Source organism: Cebus imitator, unplaced genomic scaffold (genome assembly GCF_001604975.1).
Source record: "Cebus imitator isolate Cc_AM_T3 unplaced genomic scaffold, Cebus_imitator-1.0 Scaffold385, whole genome shotgun sequence".
Lineage (NCBI taxonomy): Eukaryota > Metazoa > Chordata > Mammalia > Primates > Cebidae > Cebus > Cebus imitator.
Genome location: NW_016107700.1, coordinates 2,542,530 through 2,569,040, shown reverse-complemented (window position 1 = coordinate 2,569,040; position 26,511 = coordinate 2,542,530). Strand labels below are relative to the sequence as shown.

Here is a 26,511-nt window from a genome sequence, read left to right as displayed (position 1 = left end):
AAAAAAAAAAAAAAAAAAATAGCTAACATCTGTGTAGCACTTCAGGGTTCACAGAGTGCCTTAACACCCATTATCTCCACTGTGCCTCGGGAACCCTGTGCAGTGAGGCCTTCCACGCCCCTTTGGGATAGCTGCCTGTCAGGTCCAGCCTCTGTTCATTACCCCCAGTAAGCACTGGAGATTCTTTGGAATTGGCTCTGACAAGCCACGGGAGAGGCTGAGGTGGAGCGGCTTGGCCAGTTACTATGGTAACCCAGATGGCTGAGTAACCATTTTGAGGGTTGCTATGGTGATGGGCTGCTGGTGGCAGGGATCCTGTCTTCCTGGGTGGCTGGCACCCTCCAGGCCTCTTAAACTGAGATGTTGCACTTTCTGAACTGAAGAGGGCAGCATGAGAGCAGGCAAAAGCTTCTTACCCCAGAGCAGATTTGGGAACTTGAGGCAAAGCTTATACAGTGTTTCTAGGAGCTGGGCAAAAAGGGAATTTTGGCTGGGATTGGCTAAAGCCTGTGCCCAAGAGGCTGGTGGAGCTGCACTTCTGAGACTAGAACTAGGTAATTTTCTTCCAAGAGCTAGCCAAAGGATAACACTTGGGGCTGCCCCTTCAGTGCCTGGCATCAGCTACTATTGGGGAATATAAAAGGCGCAGCAGACAGCTACCCTTGCAAGGAGGAATGGAGAGAATATGTGCACATGTGTGTGTGTGTGCTTTCTTTTCTTTTTTTTTTTTGAGACAGAGTTTTGCTCTTGCTGCCCAGGCTGGAATGCAATGGCGTGATTTTGGCTCATGGCAACCTCCGCCTCCTGGGTTCAAGCGATTCTCCTGCCTCAGCTTCCCAAGTAGCTGGGATTACAGGGACCCACCACCACCCCTGGCTAATTTTTTGTATTTTTGGTAGAGACAGGGTTTCACCATAATGGCCAGACTGGTCTTGAACTCCTGACCTCAGATGATTGGCCTGCTTCGGTTTCCCAAGGTGCTGGGATTACAGGTGTGAGCCACCACACCCGGCCTAAGAATTTCTTTATAAAGCATCAATTAACACATAAAATAATGCAGCATGAACCAAAGTGAAGAAGAGCTGGGAATAAACTTTCTAGGTCGAGGAAGGAGCACAAGCAGAAAGATAAATAATTTTGTACTTTCTTCTTTCCTCCCTACACATGAAATGCCCTCAGCCCTTGACCGCTGAGTAGACATTGAATTGGATTCTCAATTGTCTTGAATCACAGATCTGGCTCCCTCCCCCAACCCCCATATGAGTTCAGTGAGGCATCCATTCCTTCAGCAAATATTTATTGAACATCTACTATGTGCAATGTATTCTGTTAGGCCCAGTGATAAAGAAAGATGAAATAGATGTCTTTGCCCTTAAGAACCTATGAAGAGATTAAGGAGGCAGTGACACAGACATCCACAGTACATGTACCTGAAGTTCAAGACCCTGTCTCAAAAAAAAAAAATTTATAAAAAGCCTGGCGCAGAGGCTTGAATCTGTAATCCCAGCACTTTGGGAGGCTGAGGCAGGCAGACTACTTGAGTCCAAGAGTTCGAGACCAGCTTGGACAACATGGGGAAATCCTATCTCTACAAAGAGTACAAAAATTAGCTGGGCATGGTGGCATGTGCCTGTAGTCTCAACTGCTGATGGGTTGGTTGGTGGGTGTGCTGAGGCAGGAGGATTGCTTGAGCCTAAGAAGCAGAGGCGTCAGTGAGCCGAGATTGCGCCACTGCACTCCAGCCTGGGTGATAGAGTGAGACACTGTCTCTAAATAAATAAATAGAAAAAAAAAATCATGTCATTTGGGGTGAACTTTCAAGGTAGATTTCAGTAGGTGGAGTTGGGGGATGGGACATTCTAGGCAAAGGCTCAGAGTTTGATTATAGGGAAAAAAGGTACACAGGAGGAGATCAGCCTGAAAAGGAAGATAGATATCTAAATATGGAAGACATGTAATGCCAGCCTTAGATAAGGAAGGCTGTGAGACAAACATTCTCTCTCCTTAAATACTCTAGCCTTCCAGCTAGTCAGTAGTCACAGCCAGCCAATATTTTAGGATCATCTGGTTCACTCATTCATGCATTTAATCAAAAATTTAGGCCAGGCATGGTGGCTTATGCCTGTAATCCCAGCACTTTGGGAGGCTGAGGTGGGCGGATTACCTGAGGTCAGAAGTTCAAGACCAGCCTAGCCAACATGGTAAAACCCCATCTCTGCTAAAAATACAAAAATTAACTGGGTGTGGTGGCAGGCACCTGTAATCCCAGCTACTCAAGAGGCTGAGGCAGGGAGAATCGCTTGAACCTGGGAGAGGGAGGTTGCAGTGAGCCGGATCACACTATTGCTCTCCAGCCTGGGTGACACAGCAAGACTCCGTCTAAAAAAAGAAAAAAAAATAAACAACTATACAAACGTGTGTGTGTGTATGTGTATGTATGTATGTGTATATTTTTAGAGACCAAATTTTGCCATGTTGCCCAGGCTGGTCTTGAACTCCTGAGCCCAAGCAATCCTCCTGCCTTGGCCTCCCAAAGTGTTGGGATTACAGGTGAATGAACCAAAGGTCAAAGGTGAAGAAGAGCCACCATGCATAGCATTAAAGAATAGTTTTTTGTTTGTTTGTTTGTTTTTTAAAGATGGGGTTTCACCCTTATGGCCAGGCTGGTCTTGAATTCCTGACCTCAGGTGATCCACCCACCTCGGCCTCCCAAAGTGCTAGGATTACAGGCGTGAGCCACCGTGCCCGGCAAAGAATAGTTAATGAGTGCCTTGTATGTGCCAGATCATTTGCTAGGTGCTAAGGATCCTGTGGTGAGTAAGATGACAAACAGTCCCAGCCCTCACGGGGCTTACGATTTAGTTTGGCTAAAATACCTTGTACCATAACTTCAAGTGTGATGAGTGTTACCAAAGGGTAGAAGAGGACCTATTAATTGGAGGAGGGGGGTCAAGGAGGACTTCCCCCTGGGGAGTTTCAGCAGAAACATGGGTAGGAGTGAGCCAGGCCAAAGGAGGAGAGTGATGAAGGGTTATAGTCTGGGAAGAAAGCAAGTGGGACGGCCCTGAGGCGAGATAACACATTTGAGGAGCTGAAAGAAATAGAAATTGGCAGGGATTTAGGGAGGGGGGGCATTTGATGAGGCTTTAGTTGGGAGGACGTCAAAGATAAAGGGCTTTAATTTCCTTGTATTACCCTTCTCCTCCACTAGATGCCCTTCCGAGTACATTCTTCTGCTTCCCCCATTGCCGCCTTCTTAGAAATTCAGCAGCAGTCTCACTCATCAGGAGCAAAAGAAAATCAAAGACCAAAAGGAGAAAGGCTCAGAGCTTTTGCGACTGTGTGGTCTGGCTATAAATTTAGACTGTTGCTTGAAAGAAGCGAAAAACCTCCCCTTCATAAACTTCCTTCTTCCCATCCCCCCTGGCAGCCGCTTTGTTCCTCTAGCCTTGTAAAATTTTCTCTGTGTAAAACAGGAACATCAGCCAAACATGTGGACTTCCCCACTTTCCATTCATTAGAAGAATGCATTATTTCAAAATCTCCTGGGAGCATTTAAATGCAAATTTGGTCAAAGCAATTTGAGTCTCAGAGAACCCCTTTAGCCACAACCCAAAGCAGAGTTTTTCTTTGATTTCTGTGTTTCTTAATAGGAATCTCAACCCTTGCCTTCTCCGCAACCCCCCCAGGTCTTCTCTGATTCTCACAGCAGACTCTTCCCCTTTTTGCCCCTGTTCTTTCTTCACCTTTGGCAAGCATCAGCCACTCATCTTGAGGAACCTGCTCACAAAGTGGCGCGTGTAGCAGCCCCAGGAGGGAATGGAGGGACTTTTCTATGTACTGTAATGGACCTGAGGAGGCAGATATCTGTGTGGGGGCGAGATGTCTGTGTGGAGGTGTTTGTATGCGAGATTTTTGTCTGGGCCGTCTTAGCCCTGCTGGTATAAAATCATATGGGAAATGTAGATGACTCAGCACTGACACAGTCAAGATCCTCAGAGTTAGCATTTCTATATTCTCTGCTGTTTACGAAAAATGTGCTTGTGCCATCAATCAGCAACTCATCCTGCATTTCCCACTAAAAGCCTTTTACTGAAAAATAAATATACTTCAAACTTATTCCCCTTCTTTTTGTAAACTGAGCTCATTAGTAGCTGACACCAAAGTGAGAACTAGTTGTTTTTTGTTTTGTTTTGTTTTGCACAGAGGATTAAACTGGAAGGAAATGAGCATTTGTCTGAGGATCCTCCCTGTCCTCCTTCAGGCCCTTCCCTGCATGATCTCCATGCCTACAGCTTGGGTAGGCCAGCAAAACTTGATGGGAAAAGATATGATTAATGACTTGCTCACCTGATTTCTGATCAGGGTGTGATGTGGAAACTAGCAGTGTGCACCTATTATCGAGAAGCATCATTTTTTTTTTCTTGTTACGAATGTGCTGAGCATTGACCAAAATATTTGGCACTACTCACAAGGTACAAAGACACCTTCCCTAGCCTGGGGTTAAGAAGTCTCGCCTTCAAATTCTTGAGAATGGGAACTGGAATGGAAGCCCAAGTCCCAATTTTGGCTGCTCAGTGTTGCATGAATTCTTTTTTTACTTGCTAATGTGCCCTTATTGTGAGATCAGCCAATGTAACTTCTTACCCACAACCACCTCTCCAGACCTCCTGAAAAATCAAGTTAACAGGCGAGGATAATGGCTGAATGGGGGGTGGTGGGCAAAACGTGTCCCCTACATTGACCAGAGTTTTTCATTCACTGCTCGTGGCTCCAGTGCACTCCATGAATATTGGGATTGAATGATAAACAACTGAATGTTGGATTAGATGATGTTGGGAGCTCTGTCCTCAAAACGGCCCCCAATAAATCCCTACCCATATTTTCCAGTTGGCTTTCTTTACTCTTTTTTTCCCCTTGATGACAAAGAATTGGCTTCCCCTTTTCTTCCCTGACCAGCTATGCCCCAGAGTCCATCCTTTGTTTCCTAAGAGTCCTGGTTCCGTCTCAGGTTCCCACATTTCTCCCTTCTGAGCTCTGTCTCTCTGTTCAGATGGCTGTCGCAGTTTAATAATCCTGGAGGGTCTATCCCCCACAGATCTATGTCCCCCCCGTCTCTCCTCTTATTCACCCCATGGCGCAGTCAGAATCTCGTTTTCGGGCCTCCCTGGGTTGTCATTTCTCAGGCTCTGGCTCTTTGGCCTGGTTTACTTCATAGTGCTGGATCTGCCCGGTCACTTCTCGTTCAGCTTCTTCTGTTTCTGGAAAACCCTTTGTTCCCGGGATTCTTTGTGGGCTCAGTGTCCTCCGGCCCCACACTGCAGCCCTGTCTGGATCTTGCGCTTGTCCTCGTTCTGACCGCGTCTAGCCCCGGGATCTGAGGCATCGTGGTCTTTCGCCCTCCACCTTCCCCTCAGTTTCTCTAGGTCTTTCTCCAGCAGCCGCACAGGCCCCGCTCGGTTTCCCTCCAGCCAGGGGGCTCCCTCCTTTGTCCCGCTCCCGGCGTAGGTCAGCGCTGACTGGGGCTCCCGCCCGCTCTGTGGAGCCGGCCCTGGTCTCCCAGCCGTTCGGCCGGCCCAGCCTTTCATCCTGACGCGCGGAGCCTCCCACCCGGCAGGACTCCCTCGTGGGCCGGCCTCTCGCCCCCCTCGGCTCGGGCCTCAGTCCGGGCCGGGCGGGGGTTGGCAGCCCCTGGGGCACCCGTGTGGGCAGCCCGGGCCCAGCCGGCCGCAGCCCGGGGCCGAGGACTCGCCGGGCCGCGGCGGGGAGAGGGGGCGGGGAGCGGGCCGGGCCTGGCGCTCCTGACAGGAGGAGCCGCCGCCCGCCGTCGCCCGCCGCCGCGGCCGCGCCGGGGCGGGCTGAGGGAGGAGCGGAGCGGAGGGGTGGGGAGGCGGAAACGCGAGCCAGGACCGGCGGAGCGCGAGCGGACCGGGTGCGAGCGGGCTGAGGAGCGGAGCGCGACTGCCGGGCCGGACGAGGCGGGCGGACAGCGGACGGTGGAGAGCGAGGGCGCCGTCGCCGCCTCCGAGACGCACAAAGGGCCGAGGCTGGGGCCGCCGCCGCCGCCGCCGCCTCAGCGCGCGGGCCTGGAACCGGCAGCCCCCGGGGCTCGAGGAGAGCGCGGTGCGGGCGGCCATGGCCGGCTACGTGCCGGGTCAGCAGCCGGCCAACCGCAGCCAGGAGAAGGAGTTCGTGCAGGCGTACGAGGATGTCCTGGAGCGCTACAAAGGTAGGGCCGGGGGACTGGCCGCGCTGAGGCCCGCGGGCCGGCGCGGCGTGGCCTTCGGAGCCGGTCGGGTCGGCCGCTGCAGGTGGGGCGGCCGGGCGGGGTCGCGCCCACCGCGCGGGGCTTGGCCCTGAGCTGCTGCCTCTCGGGGCCGGTGTATTTACAGAGTTGAGCTAAGCCTTCGGAACCCGCTCCCCGGGCAGTCGGCGCGCTCAGAGCGCCAGTTACGTGATTTGCCCTATTATCCGGCCCCAGCTGGAAGGAGGCGAGGCCAGGCGCTGGTCCGGACACCGGCCGCCGTGGGGAGTTGCTGGGGAGGAGGAGGAGTTGGGCGCGGGAGAAGCCACCCATTCTGCTCTGGGTGCGAGCTTCCTCCCGGAGGGGCTCGGACCTCTGCGTGCCCGCGGAGAGTCCCTCCCTCACCCCCTTTTGTCTCCCTGAGTGTCGGATGAGTCGCGTGGAAGCCGAGGTTGGGAAGCACCTTGGTGTTTTCGGGGTGGGGTGGGCAGCGGTGTGGGTGAGTGTGCAGTTTTTGGTGGCGAGGCCTTCCCCGACCCCCATCTCCCCGGGGGTCTGGGCCTGCTGGAGGCTGGGGTCTTTTTCCTTTTTTCCGCCAACATAAAGATTTGCCTTGGAGCTCGGATTTCAGCCCTGAAGGCTCTCTTGCGAGACACTTCTGCAAGTTAATGGCTAATCTGCACCTTGGGTGTATGGGAGAAAGTTTTGACAGACAGAGGGCCCGTGGACTGCATTTCCCTAGCTGCTGTAGGTGCCCCTGAGTGGAAGCCAGGGATGCGTGGCCTTGGGAGGCCCTTGTCTCGATCTTTAACATCCGGTTCTGGGATTTTGCTTTGGGTGGCAGTTATGCTTTCCACAGACAGGGAGATTTTCCCAGAAACGACACAGGCAGCACTTTTCCCCGTTTTATTTAGCTCGGGCCCTTGTGGCTAGGCCCTTCGTTTCTTTACATCTGAAGGAGAGGAAACTTCAGCCCCTGTGACTGAGTCCAGCATGCTTGTTTACGACACCTACCCAGTGAAGGGAAACTAATGAAGAAGCTGTAAAACGCCCGCCTCCCTTTTTTTTTTTTTTTTCTTTTCTTGTGGCATTAGAACTCTGTTTGGGAATGCAGCAGGAAGAAAAATAGACATGAAATGCGAAAAAGAACCTACTAGGGTTTCTACTTGTTCCCTCTGCATCAGTTCCTGTAAACTGTCCAGCTTTTCCTGCCTGCAGCAAGTTTTCTGTCAACCCCCTGTGGTCTTTCTTTTAAGAAATGTGGTTCATTTCAGAGCACAAAGAGGTTAGATTGTGCTGCTGAACTTCATTGAAAAAATGCTGCTCAGTGAATGGTTCCATTAAGTTTCCTTTGCAGGCTTTTGGGCAGCACTGCTCTCTAAAGAGGGAGGAGATACATTGGGACCGTCTTGGGCTGTGACAGCTTCAAACCAGCAGAATTAAGGTCCAAAATAGGTGAAGAAATCTCAGTGCCTCACTGGATGGTAGTGCTGGTGACCTCCAGCAGAAGGGAAGTTGGACTCCTAGCAAATGAAGCTGGCTGGGAAAGAAGGGGGGCCGTAGGGCTTGTTCCAGGAGAGACTTTTTGTTCAGGTTTTTTTATTTGTTGTTCAGGTTTTTTTAAACTGTCTCACTCAGTTTGGCTTTCCTCTGAAGGACTTTGATCAGGTGCATAGGAACTTAATCCTTCCCAGATACAGGTCTCTTTCTTGAGGGGAGGAGTGAGTCAAAAATGGTTGCCCAAAGTAAATTAACTTGAGTTGTAAAAGGTGGTCTTGCAGTCTGCTCTTGAGATTGGTGCAGAGCAATCTCTCTTCCCCCCCCACCTCCACCACTGCACCATTCCCACTGGGAAGTTAGAGTGGCTTAGCATCCGGGCCTTTGTTACTTTGCTGTATGGAATTCCTGCATTTTCCAGACTTAGAAACCACCTTATTACCTTAATAGGAGAACAGTTTTGTCTAAGTAGAAGAGTGAGCCGGAACCTATAGAGTAACCAGGGGAAGTAGTTTGTGAGGATCATGCCAAGTATTGGTTTTGGAAAGAGATGGGAAAATAGATATTGATGATGGGTGGGGTGTTATAGATCCTTACTGGCTGGCCACCACATTACTTGAATCTCTTTCTGCTGCTATTAATTTGTAGTCATCTCATTCTACAGACAAGCACTCCGTTGCCCAGGCTGGAGTGCAGTGCCTCGATCTTGGCTCACGGTAACCTCTGCCTCCCGGGTTCAAGCAATTCTCCTGCCTCAGCCTCCTGAGTAGCTGGGATCACAGGTGGATACCACCACACCTGGCTAAATTTTGTATTTTTTGCAGATACAGAGTTTCACCATGTTGGTCAGGCTGGTCTCAAACTCTGAAAGTGCTGGGTTTATAGGTGTGAGCCACTGGGCAGGCCTGAAGCAGAATTTTTATATGCAGAAGGTGAGCTAAATTTTTCAGCTGTATAAGCTGCCCCTAGGGCAAAGGTGAGAAGGGCAGTAATTCATTTGCAGTGTGAGGGAAGCAGAGCTGTGTGTAGTGCAGCTGTATTAGGAATGGTAGTCAAGTATGGGTTTTCCAGAACTGTGCTTGGCAACCATTTTTTTTCTGTGTGGTGGCAGTGAGCATGGTCTTGGCAGGATTAGATGATTCAGCATGGAAATAAATGCTCTCCCTTATTTCCTAAATGTCCCAAAGGTTCTTTCAGATAGATGGCTAGTAAACAGGAGGCATTAGATAATAACTGGATTCTAACATTTCAGAGTGGGCAGCAACCAAGAGAACCAGGGTATATCCTTCATTCACCCAATTCTCTGACAGTCATTCAAAATCTCTCTTGGAAGTGACACTATGTTAGATACCGGTGATGCCAGAATTCTGAATGAGATGTGGTTCCTGCCCTTGGTTATTCACATCTAGTAAGGGAAAGAAACTTGCAAACAAGTAGTTATGATGCTGTGATAGGTGCTAGAACAGACATACTATGGAAGCAAGAGGAAGGGTGAACCCTCTTTGGGTTTACCTGGGAGAGTTGACAAAGGAGGTGACACTTGAGAGGGCTTTTAAGGATGAATAGGATTTAGCTAGATAAAAGAGAGGGTGGAGTGGGGAGAAGACAGAGAAAGTTTACCTAGCATATGCAAAGGTATGCAGGTGTGATAGTGAATTGAAGGGTTTTAAGGAATGAGAGTAGTTGGGTGCCACTAAAGGGCTGGAGTTTTGGTGGAAACACATGATATTGGAAATAATCTAGGGTCTAGCTTGTAAAGATTCTTTTTTGGCTTTAATCCATGGGCAGTGATGGAGTCATTGCAGATTTTAAAAGCGGAACAACAGCTGGGTGCAGTGGCTCACGCCTGTAATCCCAGCACTTTGGGAGGCTGAGGTGGGCACATTACCTGAGACCAGCCTGGCCAACATGGTGAAACCCCGTCTCTACTAAAAATACAAAAATTGACTGGGCGTGGTGGCACACGCTTGTAATTACAGTTACTCAGGAGGCTGAGACGGGAGAATCACTTGAACTCAGGAGGTGGAGGTTGCAGTGAGCCAAGATGGCACCATTGCACTCCAGCCTGGGTGAGAAGAGCGAAACTCAGTCTCAGAATAAATAAAGAAGCAACAATTAGTATGCCAATTTTATTAATTCATAATAAGAGAACACCTGTCCAGTGATTAGAATATTTATATTGGTCTCCGTGGCACCCTCTTCTAGCATTGAAGTGCTTATGAAGTTGAGTTACTAATCAGATGGTTGCTTTGTAAATAAGGAAACAAAAGAGATGTGAATCAGTTCAAGGAATATTTCTTCCAGATGGTACTGGCCAGTCACACAGTTTTCTTCTCTGTGGCTTGAGGTCCTTATGAACACCAGAGGAAATTAAGGAATAGTCACGGAGGTAGGCGAACCAGGATTTTATTCCTCTCCTAGGATAGAGACCAACTCTACTGAAGAAGCAGGTCACATATGAGCATTGTTTTAGGTTTTAAAGAGGAGGGTTAAAAACCACATTCAGTTGATGGTGATTGCTTCAGATGCAATTAGACTTTGGTTTTCACAAAGCTTTAAGGACTAAATAGTCTTTAGTTGCTGGACTGGACTAGGAATAAAAGAGAACATTCGCATTTCAACGTTCGTAACATCTATCTGGTACTTACAAAATTCAGAATTCTCACTAGGTGTTATGGGTTATATGAAGCTAGTTAGGACCAATTTTCATTTATTTTAGTGTAGAAAATAACTTACAAAACTTATAGCACAAAGGGTTAGGAGTGAAGAGTCTGTGTATTGCTTAATTGATATGGTAGAAAGCCTATGCTTTGGATTTCTTCAGTTTTGGGCTCCAGTCCTAGTTTTTGCCAGTTAGCTTCTACTGTGTGACCTTGGAAAAGGTTTCTCTGATCTTTTGGGTTTCTCATCGGTTAAAATAGGGATGATAATACCGCCTTCCTGGAATTCATGGGAATATAAATGAGCTCTGGGTGTATATTAGTCCTTTAATGTTTGTTTTATTTTATTTTATTTTTGAGATGGAGTCTTGCTCTTTCGCCCAGGCTGGAGTGCAGTGGCACGATCTTGGCTCACTGCAACCTCTACCTTCTGGGTTCAAGCAATTCTCCTGCCTCAGCCTCCTGAGTAGCTAGGATTGTGGGCACACACCACCATGCCCGGCTGAATTTAGTTTTTATTTTTTTTAGTAGAGATGGGGTTTCCATGTTGGCCAGGCTGGTCTCAAACTCCTGACATCGTGATCCACCTGCCTCGGCCTCCCAAAATGCTGGGATTACAGGTGTGAGCCTCCATGTCCAGGCTATTTGAAGGATTCTTTAATATTTAGAAAAACGTTGATGTATATCTTATTTAAGCTTTATAATATCCTGAAGGATAGCATTACACAGATAAGTAAATTTAGGCATAAAGACTTAAAATTACTGTCTAAGAGCCAGGCTCCAGATTTTTGGGTGAAGTTTTACATTGTATCACAGAAGAAAGTTTTAAATCACAGCAGATGACTTGGGTTAAGTGAGATAATTGTGAAAATGCTTTAATTGTTAGTATCATTATTGTTGTTGGTTTTAGTTTCTGAAGTATAGTCACACACTTTAAGTGACATACGTTTTCATATTTCTGAACTGTGGAAAATTTCTTTTCCTCTTATTATGGGAGAAGTTTTATGGTATATCAGTCATTTTGAAATTTTCATACAAAAATAATGTAGTACAAAATTATGAAATTTTGTTAACACAGTGATTGGAAAATATGGGCTGAGAATTTGGAATTGTTTACCTAAGTGACACTGAAGCAACCTCTTGTTTATATGTAGACTCAGTTTATCTTTTTAAATGAGTAATGTTCTTTTTCTTCTTTCTTTCTTTCTTTTTATTTTTTTGTTTGAGACAGGGTCTTGCTTTGTTGCCCATGCTAGAGTGCAGTGTGGTGATATCAGAGTTCACTGCAGCCTCCACCTCCCAGGCTGAAGGGATCTTCCTGCCTCCCAAGTAGCTGGGACTGCAGGCACATGCCACCATGCCTGGGTAATTTTAAAATATTTTGAAGAGACAAGGTCTCACTATGTTGCCCAGGCTGGTCTCAAACTTCTGGCCTCAAGTGATCATCCTTCCTTGGCCTCCCAAAGGGCTGAGATTACAGGCTTGAGCCACCGTGCCTGGCCTACACTCATTTTTTCTTTTTTTTTTTTTTAAAGACAGGGTTTCACCATGTTGGTCAGGCTGGTCTTGAACTCCTGACCTCAGGTGATCCACCCACCTCGGCCTCCAAAGTGCTTGGATTACAGATATGAGCCACTGCGCCCTGCCTTACACTCAGTTTTTAAGTTCCTTTTTAGAACAAACTCCTAGAGTTGGAGTGGATAGCTTTTAGCCAGAACAAAAGAGTAATTGCTACTTCTGGACATGAACACTGTTAATTCAGAAAGTGAGTCAAGTCCGTCTGCTGGGAAATCACAAGTTTTGGCCACATTCATGCTGTTGAAATAATAAAATGTGTCCATGTGCTAACAGTGCTTATGGGAGCTACTGCCTTGTCTTGGGCTTGATGGCAAGTAATGTAATACAAACCGGGGAAATGCACCAGCTGAAGCCTATTATCCTAGTATTTTTTCAGTGCCAATTCCAGGTTTAAGAGATCATGGTGGAAAGAATACTTCAGAATGCACATCTGAGAACAGAAAAATCCCAAGATCAAAAGTCACAAATGATCAATTATAGATTGTAAGGAGTCTGTTGTGTTTTCTCAATGTTCTTGAAAACAACTTTCCTCTTTTTTCTAAGTAAGGTTACTCCTTTCAGCTTCTGATAATTATATATTGAGCCATGTTGTATGGAATGCTAAAGCTCCTGCTTTTACTCTCATGGTTTTGATTGGAGTTGAAGCCTCTTTTGTCTGGCTTCTACTGGTGGCATTTACTAATTTTCTGGCCTGGTAAATGCCTTGTGGTATCTAAGAATGTTATTTCAGTTTTTTTGTGACGCGGTCACCCATGCTGGAGTGCAGTTGGTAACATTGTAGCTCACTGTAACCTTAAACTTTTTGGGCTCAAGTGATCCTCCCATCCCAGCCTCCTGAGCAGCTAGGATTAAAGGTGCATGCCACCATGCCCAGCTAATTATTTTATATTTTAATAGAGTTAGGGTCTTGCATTGTCCAGACTAGTCTTGAACTCTTGGCTTTAAGCCATCCTCTTGCCTTCGTCCCCCAAAATGCTGGGATTTCAGGCATGTATTTTCTGAAAGTAGCCAGTTTGTTACATTTAATGAATTTTTTTTTCTTCTGGAGGTTCTAAGCTCCTGAAGTAAATTAGAATGAATCTCTGATTCTTTGTCTCTAGCTTTCAGGGCCTTTGTTTGTTTGTTTGTCTGTTTGAGATGGAGTTTTGCTCTTGTTGCCCAGGCTGGAGTGCAATGGTGCTGTCTTGGCTCACCACAACCTCTGCCTCCCAGGTTCAAGCGATCTCCTGCCTCAGCCTCCCAATTAGCTGGGATTACAGGTGTGCAGCACTACGCCTAGCTAATTTTGTATTTTTAGTAGAGATGGGGGTTTCTCCATGTTGGTCAGGCTGGTCTCAAACTTCCAACCTCAGGTGATCCGCCCACCTCAGCCTCCCAAAGTGCTGGGATTATGGGTGTGAGCCATCGCACCCAGCCTCAGGGCCTTTCATGATTTCTCTTACTCCTCATGCCCAATTGTACCAACTGTTACTTCCTAACACAGCTCTCTTCTCCATTTGGGCGGGTCTTAGCAACCCTTCCCCCTGGGTCCTCTGCCTTTGTTTACATTCTCTTTTTTTGGAATGCCCTCTCCCTTCCTGATTATTCTTTTTTTTTTTTTTTTTTTTTTTTTTAAGATGAGTCTCAGCCGGTGCGGTGGCTCACGCCTGTAATCCCAGTACTTTGGGAGGCCGAGGCGGGTGGATCACGAGGTCAAGAGATCGAGACCATCCTGGTCAACATGGTGAAACCCCGTCTCTACTAAAAATACAAAAATCAGCTGGGTGTGGTGGTGCGTGCCTGTAATCCCAGCTACTCAGGAGGCTGGGGCAGGAGAATTGCCTGAACCCAGGAGGCGGAGGTTGCGGTGAGCCGAGATCGCGCCATTGCACTCCAGCCTGGGTAACAAGAGCGAAACTCCGTCTCCAAAAAAAAAAAAAAGATGAGTCTCTCTCTGTTGCTCAGGCTGTAATGCAGTGGCATGATCTTGGCTCACTGCAGCTTCTACCTCCCGGTTCAAGTGATTCTCCTTTCTCAGTCTACCGAGTAGCTGTGTTTACAGGCACGTGCCACCACACCTGGCTAATTTTTGTATTTTTAGTAGAGACGGGGTTTCATCATATTGGTCATCAGGCTGGTGTTGAACTCCTGACCTCATGATCTGCCCGTCTTGGCCTCCCAAAGTGCTGGAATTGCAGGGGTAAGCCACTGCACCCAGCATTTAAATCACATTTCTTATTTATCTTTTTTTTTGAGACAGGGTTGGTTTATTGCCCAGGCTGGAGCGCAGTGGTGTGATCATGGCTCACTGCAACCTCGACTTTCTGAGTTTAAGTGAACCTTTCACCTCAGCCTCCTGAGCTGCTGGGACTACAGGTGTGAGCCACCGTGCCTGGCCTCAGGGCCTTTCATAATATGACTTCCTCCTCATACTCAACTGTACCAACTTTTACTGCCTAACACAGCTCTCTTCTCCATTTGGGCTAGTCTTAGCAACCCTTCCCCCTGGGTCCTGTGCTTTTGTTTACATTCTCTTTTCCTGGAATGCCCTCTCCCTTCCTGATTATTCAAATCTTTTTTTTTTTTTTTTTTTAAGACAGAGTTTCACTCTTGTTACCCAGGCTGGAGTGCAGTGGCGCGATCTCAGCTCACTGCAACCTCCGCCTCCTTGGTTCAAGCAATTATCCTGCCTCAGCCTCCCGAGTAGCTGGGACTATAGGTGCACACCACCGTGCCCAGCTAATTTTTGTATTTTTAGTAGAGACAGGGTTTCACCTTGTTGACCAGGATGGTCTTGATCTCTTGACCTCATGATCCACCCGCCTTGGCCTCCCAAAGTGCTAGGATTACAGGAGTGAGCCACCTCGCCCGGCCTATTTTTTTTCTTTTTGGGATGAGTCTTGCTCTGTCACCCAGGCTGGAGTGCAGTGGGGTGATCTCAACTCATTGCAACCTCTACCTCCCGGGTTCAAGCAATTCTACTGCCTCAGCCTCCTGAGTAGTTGGAATTACAGGCGTGTGCCACCACGCCCAGCTAATTTATTTGTTTATTTATTTATTTTTGAGATGGAGTCTTGCTCTGTTGCTCAAGTTGGAGTGCAGTGGCGTGATCTCAGCTCACTACAACTTCCACCTCCTTGTTCAAGCGATTCTCCTATCTCAGCTTCCCAAGTAGCTGGGATTACAGGCACCTGCCACCACGCCTGGCTACTTTTTGTATTTTTAGTAGAGATGGGGTTTCGTCATATTGGTCAGGCTGTCAAACTCCTGACCTCATGATCTGCCCACCTTGGCCTCCTAAAGTGCTGGGATTATAGAGGTGAACCACTGTGCCCAGCATTGAAATCTTATTTCTTATTTCTCTATTTATTTCTTTTGAGACAGAGTTGCCCTGTTGCCCAGGCTGGATTGCAATGGTGTGATCATGGTTCACTGCAGCCTCGACTTCCTGGGCTCAAGTGATCCTTTCACCTCAGCCTCCTGAGTTGCTGGGACTACAGGTGTACATCACCATGCCTGGCTAATTTGAAATATTTTTTTTTTTTTTGCAGAGGTGAAATCTTACTATATTGCCCAGGATGGTCTCCAATTCCTGGGTTCAAGTGATCCTCCTGCCTCATCCTTTCAAAGTGCTGGGATTACAAGTGTGAGCCACTGTGCTCAGCTTATATCTTATTTATTAAAGCCAAACATGAAACCTGTGTGCTTCATGTGGCTTTCTCTGATTACTCTAATATTAATTTTCCCTCTGTCGTCCAGGCTAGAGTGCAATGGCGTGATCATAGCTCACTGTAACCTCAAACACCTGGACTTGTGATTCTCCCGTCTCAGCCTTCCAAATAGCTGGGACTACTGTGTTTCCGTAATGAAGTTTTATGCTCTTTTAGTGTTGGGACTTTTTACACTTCTTATGTAAGTGGCTAACTGGCAGGGAATTCCTCTTGAGAGAAGGGGTGAAGGGGTGATCATATCAGTGCATATGTTTTTAGAGACATGGACTTCGAGTTATATTTTAAATAATTTTCTTTTCATATTATGAACACATATTAATGTGAAAAAGTGTAAAAAGTACAGGAAAGTGGCCGGACGTGGTAGCTTACGCCTGTAATCCTAGCACTTTGGGAGGCCGAGATGGGCGGATCATGAGATCAGGAGTTCAAGACCAACCTGACCAACATGGTGAAACTCCATCTCTACTAAAAATACAAGAATTAGCTGGGCGTAGTGGTGCATGCCTATAATCCCAGCTACTCAGGAGGCGGAGGCAGGAGAATCAATTGAACGTGGGAGGTGGAGGTTGCAGTGAGCTGAGATGGTGCCTCTGTACTCCAGCCTGGGTGACAGAGCAAGACTCTATCTCTAAATAAATAAGTAACAGGAAAATATACAGAGATTTAGATAATATGCTTTCCATGGTTGTTGGGTGAGGGGTGTGGAGGGGCTGGGGATGGAGAGGCAAGCTGACCAGTAGGGAGATGCTTGGGAGAGAATGGAGTGAGGAAGGATGGGATCTTTTTTGCTTGCCTGGGATCTCATATCATCCACTTGCTGTGGCTACTTAAAATTGTGTTATAGTGTAAGTCTGCTTTCATTGGGCACAAGCTTTTATTTTTCTCTGTTCAAAATTGCTTTCTTCTGTATGACCATGTGTCAACCATCAGGAATGTTCCAATTATCAGGGATGATTTGAGTAGTCACCTAAGACAAATTAATTGGTCAGTCAGCATCTTTCTTCTGGACAAGAGCTTTGCCAGTTGTACTGTTAGATTCCCTTTTATCATGGCAAATTTCTATAGTGATTTTCATTCAAAATGACAAACACAATTCCTTTGTGTTAATGAAAGGGCTTGCTTGAAGTGTCTTCTGGAGTTTATAGTTTTCAACCTGCAGGAGCATGTTGGATTGAGACATGTAGGAAGTGATTTTTTTTTCTGTGTTTTTTAGTCAGTCAACAACCATGAATAAGCTCACTGTGTGTGCTATATTCTGCTTGTACCTATAAGCAGATACTATGATGGGAAAGTGGTACTAGGGAGATGGGTGAGCCACTTAGCAGCACTGAAGTAATGATAGAGAGATGAGGGCCTGGAAGGCCAGTAGGAAGAACTTGAGTTTTATATGATAGGCAGGATTAATGGAAAGATGATGTAAATGATGGATTACAGTAGAAATCTATTTTCTGGGAAGCTGCATTGTAATTGAGTCATGAGGTTAGATTAATGGATGACTTTCGTTCTTTTTTTTTTTTTTTTGGAATAGGGTCTTGCTCTGTTGCCCAGACTATAGTGGGGTGATCATAGCTCATTGTAGCCTCAAACTCCCAGACTCAAGTGATCCTCCTTCTTCAGCCTTCTTAGAAACTGGCACTACACCCAGCTCTAGGGATGACTGTTAAAGAAGAGAGGGGTATATTTGAGAACATTTTGGGCAGGTACAGGGACTTAAGTTTAGATATTAACATTGCTAATTCTTTTCTAGAAGATTTGCCTTGAAAAAGAATTACCCCTCATCCCAGGACTTTTCTAGAACAAAGTCTTTTTTTTTTTTTTTTTTTGTGAAAAAGTCTCATTCTGTGGTTTAGGCTGGAGTGTAATGGTGCGATCTTGGCTTACTGCAGCCTCCTCCGTCTCCCAGGTTCAAGTAATTCTTGTGCCTCAGCCACCCGATTAGCTGGGACTACAGGCTTGTACCACCATGCCTGACTAATTTTTGTATTTTTAATAGAGACAGAGGTTCACCATCTTGACTGCTCTCAAACTCCTGGCCTCAAGTGATCTGCCTGCCTTGGCCTCCCAAAATGCTGGAATCACCTCTTCTTGAATAAAAATCTTTTAAAGATTTTACTCTGGCCAGGTGTAGTGGCTCACGTCTGTAATCCCAGCACTTTGGGAGGCCGAGGCGGGCGAATCACAAGGTCAGGAGTTCAAGACTAGCCTAGCCAATATGGTGAAACCCTGTCTCTACTAAAAAATACAAAAATTAGCTGGGCGTGGTGGTGCGCACCTATGGTTCCAGCTACTTGCGAGGCTGAGGCAGGAGAATTGCTTGAACCGGGGAGGCTGAAGTTGCAGTGAACTGAGATCAGGCCACTGCACTCCAGCCTGGGTGACAGTGTGAGACTCCGTCTCAAAAAAAAACAAAAAATAAGATTTTAACTTTTCCTGAACTTCTTAGATAGGGCCGTGTTTCTTAGCCTTTACTTCTCATTTAAATTAGCAATGCTGAATCCCCCAGCCACCTATTCTACCCATTTTCTGGATAGTTTTAATTGCATGTTTCCAGGAATAAATACCTGACAAGAATTGTATGAGAAATCCCCTTAAATCCCCTCTGAGAGCTGAGTGTAGTAACTCAGGCCTGTAATCCCAGCTACTCCTACTCAGGAGGCTGGTACAGGAGGATCACTTGAGCCTAGGAATTTGAGGCCAACCTGGGCAACATAGTGAGATCCCTGTATAAGAAAAAAATCCCTTCTGCCATCTTCAGAGATATGTGTCTATCTGTCTGTCTATCTATATTTTTGAGACAGGGTCTTACTTTGTCATCCAGGCTAGAATGCAGTGGCGTGATCACAGCTCACCGCACCCTCAACCTTTCAGGCTCAAGTGATTCCCCTAACCTGGTCCTTCAGGTAGCTGGGACTATAGGCACATACCACCACACCTGCTAATTTTTGTATTTTTTGTAGAGATGGGGTTTTGCCGTGTTGCCCAGGCTGGTCTTGAACTCCTGAGCTCAAATGATTTGTTTGCCTTGGCCTTCCAAAGTACCAGGATTACAGGTGTGAGCCACCATGTGCAGGCCAATTATATCTTGATTTGCTAATCTCCAAGGGTGTCAGTGGGCTTGTTTGGAGGATCCATTTATTCATTTAATTAATAAATATTTATTGAATGTCTACTATGAACCAGGGAGTAGGTGATGTGCTGAGAAGACAAAGATATTGTCCTTGTATCTCTCTGATCTTATGATTTAATGGAGGAAACCTATTGGTAAACTGAACAGTTACTGTCTGTTGTAGCAAGTGCCATTGTATAGATAAATGCTGGTGCTGTGGTAGTGAAGAGGGGTACCCAGTATAGCCAGAGCATGAAAGTGAAACCTGAGCTGTTACCGAAAGGATGCGGGACCCTGAGCAAAAAGTTTGGGGAAAGAGCATTCTGGGCAGCATGAACAGAAGTAAGGGGATGAGCAAGCTTGAGAGGGGGAATATTGGGCATTAGTAAGGTTGGAGCATAGTATGTGAAGGACGGTGAGATGAGATGAGGTAGGGAGAGTGGGCAAGACTAAAATGTTGACTGGCTTTGTATGTCATATTGTATAGAGCTTGGACTTTTATCCTAAAGGCTTTTGGGAGCCATTGAAGAAATGCAGGCAAGGAAGACTATGATTAGATTTACATTTTAGGGAGTACTTTTCCTCTGGCAGCAGTGCCAAGGAAGGTGGGGGCGGGGAGGAAAGACTAGTGGCGGACAAGTTAGGAGGCATTCACAGGAATTTGGGCAGGGAGTGAAACTAAGGTTGTGAAAGTAGTAATGTAACAAAGCAGGCAAATCAAGAAATATGAAGGGGTAACATCCATGTGTTTTGATGACTAATTGAATGTGGTGTATGAGGGGGAGAGGGAAGAACCTAGGATGACTTGCAGGTTCCTGGCTTGGGTATTTGTGTGGGTGAGTCGTGTCATGAACTAAAATAGAGAATATAAGAGGAATAAAGTTATTTTCAGTGAAGTGGTGGCAGTGATGGTACAGGAGAAGATACTGAGTTTAATTTAGGTGACGTTGTGGTCGAGGCTTCTGAGGGATGCTGGGTAGAGATGTCCAGGAGGTAGCTGGTTGTAATGAACATGGAACTTAGGAGAGTGATAGGTGAGAGGGTAAGAGAGTCATCAACTTATCAAACCACAGCCATGGGAGGGGAGAAGAAGCTGGCTTTAGGAGTGGATGTATATTGAGACAAAAACTGTGGGGAACTCCCAATGGGAGAGTGGTGTCAGAAGTAGAGAAAGAGATCTCCTGAAGGAAATTGTCCACAGAAAGAGAGTGGCCAGAAAGGTAGGAGGAACAGGAGAGAAGTGAGTTTCAAGAAGGAGTGTGTTACACAGTGCAGATCATGCAGAGGTCAAATAAGACAAAGACTATAGATGTCCAATATAAAGATCACTGCTACGAACATTTTCAGTGGAGTTGTGGGAGGTGAATGGAAAATGCAGAAGAGCAGCCAGTGACTTTTGGAACTTGTACTTTGAAGGAAGAGAGAGAAGGAAGATAGATGAAGGGTGGGGAGAGTTTTGTTTATTTATTGTAACATAGGAGACACCTGAGCATGTTTATTTAAGTGCTGTTTGGAAAGAGCCAGTAGAGAAGGAAGATATAATAAAATTCAAAGAAGGTAAAGAAAAGTTGATGGAGCATGGGATCTAGAGTCAAAAGGTGTGTCTTTTAATTGGTTGGTTAGAGGTGTAGGAAATTGAGGTAATTTCTCCTGATGCTCTTATTCTCTCTATGAAGTAGGAGGTGAAGTTATTTGCTGAGAGTCAGGAGGAAGGAGAGAAGGGTCGTGTGTGTGTGTTTTCCCTGGAGAGAAGGGTCGTGTGTGTGTGTGTGTGTGTGTTTTCCCTGTAGCCCTAGAAGCACTCAACAGCCTAGGTGTAATAGATTCCAAGCCAGACAGGTAGGTTGATCCAGGATCAGAATTTTCCAGCATAGTTTTGATAGAAGAATAAGGGGTCCTTGTAGTTTGTCTAAAAATCAATTTGATTATCAATTGTTTGTATTTCTCTGGCTGGCTTGTGTTTTGGCCCGTAGCAAAATTGTCTCCTCCTCTGGGAAGAAGGATATATATAACTTTTACATTCTTGCCTATCAGTCAGCAAAGTGCTATGCAGAAATTAATTCTTTTTATTATTACAAAAAATAATAATGATTTTTTTCTTTATTTATAAAAAAAGATTAAAAAAAAATGGAACACTTCACCAATTTGCATGTCATCCTTGCGCAGGGGCCATGCTAATCTTCTCTGTATTCTTCCAATTTTAGTATATGTGCTGCCGAAGCGAGCACAGAAATTAATTCTTATGTTTTTGTTGAGATAATTTGACTTTTGGACAGGACATCTTGACTCTTGACAGAGAAAGAGACTTTTCTCACTTTTGGTCTTTAATTCCCATCTCATTATCTGACATGGATAGTGGAGGATTCATTGGTTTGAGAATGCACTCTAGGCCTAGTTTCCTGCATTAAAATTAACAGTTAGCTTTAATACTCTTCCCAGGGTAGTTTAGCTTAGAAACATTTTTGAGGTTTGCTTTCCATGAAGGTTACATAGTTAGTATACCCAATTCTATTTGGACTAGGGTTGTGAAGACCTGGGTTTTTACACGACTGGACAGAGGGGCTGTTGTGGAAAATGCAGCCTCCTTCGTGTTTATTTTGTCAGGCAGGCAATGAAGTATAGATTTGTTCTTATGACTCAGAGCCCTACCTGCCTCACCTTAACAAGTTCAATATAATCACCACCTTTCAGATGTGACAGTGTCCTTCAGAGTTTATCTGACCTTTATATCTAAAAAGAGTATTAGTTACCCTTTGTCCTCTACTTGGCTTGTTTTTTTTTTTTTTTTTTCACTTTTATTCCAGTGTACAGGGTATTTCCTAATGTGTTAGGGCCAGCTTAGAATTGACATTGTTCTTCCCCATTGGCACATTCCACATCTTTGTTTATTGCCATGTTCACTATAGTGGGGCTTGTTTTCTGCTCCTTGTTTTGTGAAGTTAGACTCTATATCAGATAAACTTGCCATGAGTCACAATGGGGAGTGGAAGATACGTCTCCACTAATTTGGGGAAGCTTTGATCTTGTTGCACTCCCTGGTTTGGCTTATCCAGTATAATTTATCTCTCAACCTGCAAGAGGTATGTGTGTATGCACTTGTGTGTCCCTTGCTTCATGTATTGCCGTGAATGGTTGACTTTAGGAGATGCCCCTTTGTGTTTATAGACTCCCTCTACTATTGTTATCGTCATCAGCAAAATTGTTTGTGTTAAGAGCCTCTTTGAATGTAGTGTAGTATATAACACTGAGAGTTCATAAACCCTCTGTCCTCTAGGGGTTTACAGTATATGATACACATTACAAATGACAAAAGACAATAAAGAATGTGTAAGCAGTTGAACAAATAATGGATGATTACTCATTTAGCTATCATTGTCACAGTAGAAGATAGCCTAAAAGGACATGTAGTCAGTGAGGAAGAGGATTAACAGAGACAACATCATCTTCACCTCCAACTGAGATGGCAGAGAGCTGCCATTCGTGGCCCTTTGGTGCCAGGTGATTTATCTCTGATATCCTTTACAGTCATGCAGGACCTTTCTGCCATATTATCTATACATCTGGGGCAGAATCCTTACAGGACCCTTGCTCTCCAGTGGTGACCTGTCACTGAAGTGGGAGGTCCAGTTTCCAGCAGGGAGAGTACCTGGAAGGCTTGGCTCTTCTGGTACAATGATTTCTGTAACTTGAGGAAATTTATTCCAGACCTACTGCAAACGCTTGTGTGCTCACAAACATCACAGACAGAGCAGCAGCCAAAGCGAACCGCAGCCTGAGCATGGGTCAGTGTAGGGTTGGAAAGAAGCTAACTGGCCTGGCCTGAGTCACCTCTAGAGGGGAAGAATGTAGGACCTGTCCCGGCCTTTGTTGGTTTCCCAAATGGAAAACAGGGACCAGTGTAGGTGGGGTACTTTGAGGTCCTCATACCTTTCAGAGGACTGGTTCATTGTTTTCATTCTTGTTCTTATGGTTAATAAGTGTAATAACAGTATTCATGTAACATTGCCTTTATTAGGAAGAATGAGGAACAGCCAAGGGCTGGAATTTTTCTTTACCTTCCCTGTGGGAGAGAAAGATAGATGGAGCATTAGGTTCCCATCTCTCAGGCCTCCTTTCTCTGATTATCCTGTGGGAAGTACCTGGAAAGCAGTGAGGCAGTGGAGGGAATTGTCCAGGTCTTGGCATGAATATGCAGTTGTGAAGGGATAAGACACAGTATCTTGTGTAGCTGTGGCACAGGTGCTGTGTTAGTAAGGGCTAATAAACACAGAAAATAGTATTTGTTGCTGTCATTAGTTGCTTCCCTTTGCTTTTGCCTGATATATTGTCTGATAGCAGAGCTGAAACTCCAGCATCCTTTTTTCTCCTCCTCTGTTTTTCATTCTGTTCTGACTTGAAAAGATGTATAATATATTCAATAAATAGGCTTGTGATGATATGGAAATTTAAATAAATAAAAGTTCTAGAGATTGGAAAACGTAAGTAGTGATTTCATTATGGTCGTTAAATATAACAAGTGTTATAATTGTAATTTTTGTAATTCCTTAAGCCAAAACTGCCTTATAACATGTCTTAGTTTGTTGTTGTTACTTTTCGTGTGTTTGTCTGAGCTTCCCAGCTGTATTGTGATCTCTTTGAAGGTCTAGATTGTGTCAGATGAGATGCATATGATAGACTTTATAAATCGAGCCACTTTGCAAATGATGCTGATTGTTGTATTTATTAGTGTTTTCAGCAATTTCCAGCACATTTCACAATGTTTTTTTCCATGTGGTTGTCCCACAGGTGTCTCATACTTGATATGTCCAAAAGGGGCATTGTTGCCCCCCTCCCTGCTCCTGGACCTGCCTCTTCTCGTATGTTCCCAATTTTAGTGAATGCTTTTCCCATCCATCCAGTGGCCCAAGCCAGAAACCGGGCTTCATGAGTGTGTCCTCCATTTCCCTCATCCTGCCCGGGCAGCCAGTCTTTCACCAAGTCCTGTTAATTCCATCTCCTGTATCTCTCTCCATCTGTCATCTCTCCATTCTGCTGTACTGCTAATACATGAGTCCAAGGTCTTATTTTCTCTTACTTGGACTGCTGTGATTGATTTCAACTGGGTTGACTTCATTCTTTCTTCTCCATCAATGTTTTACATTCTTACCAGAAAAAAACCTTCAAAAGTACAAAACAAATCTTATCTGTTCCCTGCTTAAGACTCCTCAGTGATTCCTGTTACCTATACTATAAAGTCCAAGCATACAACAAAAAGTCTGTGGTGGTTTAATCCCTGCCTACTACTGTTAATTTCCTTGCATTTTTCTCTTTTTCAGGACAAAGCGGTGCTCAGCTTCCTTAGCGTGTCAGGCTAGAGAACATCTTTATGGTTTTCTTTGCTCACGCTTTTCCTTCTGCTTAGAATTTCTTTCACCTATTAGCCTCACCTGCCAGCATATTCCAGTTTATCTTTGTTAAGCACAGCTCAGACAATGTTACTGTTGGGAAGCATTTCCTGACCTTCTCTTCTCACATGGTTAATCCTCTTTCCTCCCTGCTACCTCTGTAGGTTGTATATTTTTCTGATATGCATATCACAGAGAATGGTGGTTTGGTTGTATATATGACTATTTCCTCTTTATACTTTAAGCTCTGTTCCCAGCTATAGGACAGTGCCTGGCATGTACAGGTGCTGGAGAAATGTTTGATGAATAAATGCTATGTACACAGATTTGTTATACATGTTTACTTCATGAAATTGTGTCTGAAGAGAATATAGTATTAGGTAATTATAGGAGAAATTCCAGTGAACCTAAGGGTAATAACCTTAGATTGTTAGGATGGTATGCCATTTTTGTTCTTGAAGAATTTCAAGAAGAATATAGAACACTCTCATGGATGGCTTAATTATTCATTTGCTAAAACCAGGAAACTGAACCAGATGTTCTTCTGGGGTCCCTTTTAGATCTCTGACTCTTTAATCTGAATATATGGCTAGCTTTTCACCTATCTAGGATACAGTCTAAGATACTGAATGCTTTGTGTATACTAAATATATAATCTGTCTTTCTCAGAGTTTAAGTCCAAAGTGTTGCTATCAGATGGAGAATTGTAATGTACAGAATATAATAAAGCCCCCCCCCCACTTTTTTTTTTTTTGAGACAGAGTTTTGCTCTTGTTGCCCAGGCCGGAGTGCAATGGCGCCATCTTGGCTCAACAACTTTTGTCTCCCAAGTTCAAGTAATTCTCCTGCCTCAGCCTCCTAAGGAGCTGGGATTACAGGCATGCACCGCCATGCCTGGCTAATTTTGTATTTTTAGTAGAGACGGACTTTCTCCCTGTTGGTCAGGCTGGTCTCAAATTCCCGACCTCAGGTGATCTGCCCACCTTGGCCTCCCAAAGTGCTGGGAGTACAGGCATGAGCTACTGCACCTGGCCAATAAGTCCCCTTTATACCATTTTCTAATTTCTATTTCATAGGATTTTAAAGCTGCATAAGCCTTTAGCCTCCATTTCTCAAATTCACTTTCCCCTTTGGAATGTTATAATTCTATTTCACCTGACTCCTGAAACTCCCTGTTATCATGTAACATATTTTATTTATTTTGCTTGTTGTCTGAGTCTTCCTACTACAGTGCACACTTTTTTTTTTTTTTTTTGTAGAGACAGGGTTTCACCATGGTCTCAATCTTTTGACCTCATGATCTGCCCGCCTCGGCCTCCCAAAGTGCTGGGATTACAGGCGTGAGCCACTGCGCCTGGCCGTACAATGCATACTTCTTAAAGAAAATTAAAAAAAAAAATTTTTTTTTGTGGGTACATAATAGGTTTACGTATTTATGAGATACATGAGATGTTTTGATACAGGCATGCAATGTGAAATAAGCACATCATGGAGAATGGGGTCTCTATCCCCTCAAGCATTTATCCTTTGTGTTGCAAACAATCTAATTACACTCTATTTTAAAATGTACAATAAAGTTATTATTGACTATAGTCACCCTTTTGTGCTATCAAATAGCAGGTCTTATTTTTTAAAAATATGGAACATATCACGAATTTGTGTGTCATCCTTGTGCAGGGGCCACGCTAATCTCTCTGTTGTTCCAATTTTAGTATATTTGCTGCTGAAGTGAGGACTAGAATGCAGACTTCTTAAGAGTAGAGGTTTTTATTTGTGTATTAACTCATTCCCCTACCATCTAGAAGAGTGTCTAGTATAAAGTAGCTGCTCCAATAAATACTGAATGAATGAATTGGAAATAAGTTAGTTCACTCTTGTTCCCCATAAGGAAAATAAGCATGGAAAGGAACAATAACTGGCTCAAGCTAAAGCCATATCTCCTTACCAGGTAAATGGGTTTTAAAAAAATTAAAACCACGCCTAATCACAGTTCCTTTATGATTTGGTACTAATGTGTATTATAGACTTAACGGTGATCTCTATGAAAAGGGGTGGGGAAGCAAAAGGGAAGAAGCAAATACATATTGAGCCCTTACTATATGCCGGGTATTTTGTCTTATTTATTTATTTTATTTATCTATCTATCTATTTATTTATTTATTTTTATTTATTTATTTATTTATTTTGAGACGGAGTTTCGCTCTTGTTACCCAGGCTGGAGTGCAATGGCGCCATCTTGGCTCACCGCAACCTCCGCCTCCTGGGTTCAGGCAATTCTCCTGCCTCAGCCTCCCAAGTAGCTGGGATTATAGGCACGCACCACCATGCCCAG

At 45.0% G+C, this 26,511-nt stretch overlaps 1 protein-coding gene, 1 non-coding gene and 1 pseudogene across 6 annotated transcripts in view; 1 reads left to right on the top strand and 2 right to left on the bottom strand.

The window, feature by feature from the left end:
* MACF1 (microtubule actin crosslinking factor 1) overlaps window positions 1-26,511 on the top strand; it is a 421,177-nt gene that overhangs the window by 16,194 nt on the left and 378,472 nt on the right. The gene's annotated exons all lie outside the window — the stretch shown is intronic.
* LOC119468146 lies at window positions 20,917-21,023 on the bottom strand. Its single transcript, XR_005196786.1, has one exon. It is a non-coding gene; the product is annotated as a U6 spliceosomal RNA (small nuclear RNA).
* LOC119468148 lies at window positions 25,812-25,911 on the bottom strand (annotated as a pseudogene).